This window comes from Sphaeramia orbicularis, chromosome 11 (assembly GCF_902148855.1).
Source record: "Sphaeramia orbicularis chromosome 11, fSphaOr1.1, whole genome shotgun sequence".
NCBI classification, from domain to species: Eukaryota; Metazoa; Chordata; class Actinopteri; order Kurtiformes; family Apogonidae; genus Sphaeramia; species Sphaeramia orbicularis.
Window position 1 is genome coordinate 2,813,719 of NC_043967.1, and position 2,843 is coordinate 2,816,561.

The following is a 2,843-nucleotide window of genomic DNA, read 5'->3' on the forward strand; positions in this document are numbered from 1 at the left end:
ATCAACCTAGCATGAGATTATTGTGCTCATAGCGATTGGTCGTATATGTCACGTGACCCGGTACTTAGATGTTATTGGTCACACATCCACGTGACAAACTGACTTGACTGTAGTTTTTTTCCCCACACGCATTATACATTTACTTTACATAAGAAAACATATCCTTAAGTACCACTACATTATTATAATTTAGTGACAAGCAGTAACATATAAGTTGTAAATGGGTTGGTACCATATAAAACTACAACCTATATGACAAAGAGCTGGGACACTGTGTAAAATATAAATTAAAATTGAATTCAGAAATTTGCAAATATCATAAACTGTCAAATAAATATTTTATTCACAATAGTTTGCAATTTTGTGACAAATTTCACAACCTATCCCTTTGTAAGGATTGAAACTGTACTCATAGTTAATTATTATTCTTTATAACTGATTTCTTGTTGGCTTAAGAATCTGGTTTAGAATAGTTCTAAATGTACAGTGTCAGGAGATAACATTTGTTATGATGTGGCACTATATAAATAAAATCTGACTGACTGATCAGTTGATTTATGGATTACCTGAATTGGTACAGGTAAGGTCAGTGGTAAAGAGAAATGAAACCTAATTTGTTGTACACATTGGATTTTATTTGAAAAATATTGGCCTCATTTTCTGGCAGCAAAGATATCGTGAGCTGTGTGAATTTTCTGAGAGTGAGGAAATAGTTTTCAGCTATAACAGGAAACAAATTGAAACAAATAATTTATTTTTTAACCTTCATCTTACTAGACAAGATTTTAACAACCTCTGATTTACAGCGTCGGCCTCTGAAGTGACCGGAAATTATCATTGAAGGAAAGGAAAACAAATAAAAGCAATACAGAAAATAAAAGGGAACAAAAGCAGTTAAACAAGGAGGAAGTATTCTACAGAAGTCATATACATGACCATTTATTCAAAGGTAAAACATTTAAAAGCATCCTGTAATATATGCTGAAGGCTGACACTGAGATAATTTGTAATAAATAAAGTCATAAGCTGGAAATACAACAGGTAAATTATATAAGAATGTTATTGTCATCATTCTTGGAAAAAAAAAGACAAAAAACCTCAGTCGCAAAAGAATGAAGAATGATCTGAAATATTTGTTTCTTCTTTAATATGACAATTTCAGACAAATTAAGGCACTTAAAGTTACAAACATGTGTGAAGTAGGTGCAAATACATGAATTGTCTACTAATATTTGACACAAGAACAAACTGATGATGCATTTTACACTTGGACAGAGCCTTCACAGACTCAATATTTTATCGTTGTTAATGTGGAACAAAGCTGAGTAAGAGTGAATATCAGTGACACTCTGTCCTTTTCATTGTGTAGTACCTCTGAAACCTGGAAGCAGCAGGGTGTGGACATAGGTCTGACCATGCAAGACTAGGCTTTAAGTTTAGTTCAGGATAGTTTAACGTTACTTTTAGATACTTTGAAAACCCACTCAGATTTGTCATTTGTTTAGTAACTGTATATTGGAATGTTATTTACTGGGTGTGTGTTTACTTGTGGTGTTGGTTCAGTCTCATCTGTTGTCATTCTACTTATGCACTGTGTTAAAAAAACAAAAACAAAAAAACAGCTATTACCATGTAGGAGGGGTTCATCTGTGGCTTTACAGCAGTTAACCATTCCATTATGATTAATGACAGACGAAAGCTGTAATTAATTTGATTACTTCATTAAAATGCACCTGTTATTGAGTAGGAATTGGCAGCAAGTGAACATTTATTATTTATTATAGATTTATTTATTATTAGTCCTCAAAGTGGATGTATTAGAAGCAGTAAAATGGAAACTGTAAATATCTGAACAACCTTATGACCAGGATCAAACTGTGACGGCCTGTTGACCGGGTCAGATCATCCCTAAGTCTGCACATTTAGTACTTACCTTAATTTACATTACTTTTTTTTTTTTTTTTTTTTAACATATTTGACTTATGTGGAATTGTTTTATTTCATATAAAAATGTTCAGTTCAGTACCAACCAAGAACAAGAACAAGAACCTGCACCAACACAGACCTATAGTATTGGACTGATGATTAGGATTACTATAATATTTTGATTTAATAGGCTGGTTGTTCTCAAACTTTTTACCGTGGAGTACCCCCCTGAAATGTACTTTTTTAGCAAAGTACCCCCAACTCTCGCTTCAGCATTTTTGATTTTAAAAAATTAGGCAAAATTTGTTTTTGTGCCAAAGGTGTCTGTTTATATTTTCAAAACTTTGTAAACAAACAACATATATTTAACTGTGATATATATAAAAAATTAACATATTTTTATACATACATTTTGTTTGCAAGATATAATCTAAAAAGTGAACTCTTTCATTGATAAAAATAAACAAGTGGTGCCAGGCACAACAAACCCCGCCCCTCACACATATTTCACCCATTATAAGTAAATGGGAAGATTTTAAAAATTCATAAAAAAAATTTAACTTTGATCTACTTTTCCCAAAATGTAATAAGATCTATTCTGGGTCACTGGCAATCTATAAAGTCAATTTGGTAGGAATTCAACTAACAGTTTTGCTGCTACAGTTTTAAACAAACAAACAAACAAACAAACAAACTGAACCAAAAACAATACAATACAAGGTAAGGGGTAATAAACTGGTCATTAATTAATAAATTAACCCTTAATCGACAAAAAATAATTACTTAATTACTCAAATAAATTAATTTTCAATCATATAACATAGAAATGTTCTTCAAATGTTACCAAAGCTTAAAGATGATTGACAATAAAACTGACATATGAATCTATTTATTGTGTCTTATATTTTAGCATTAAT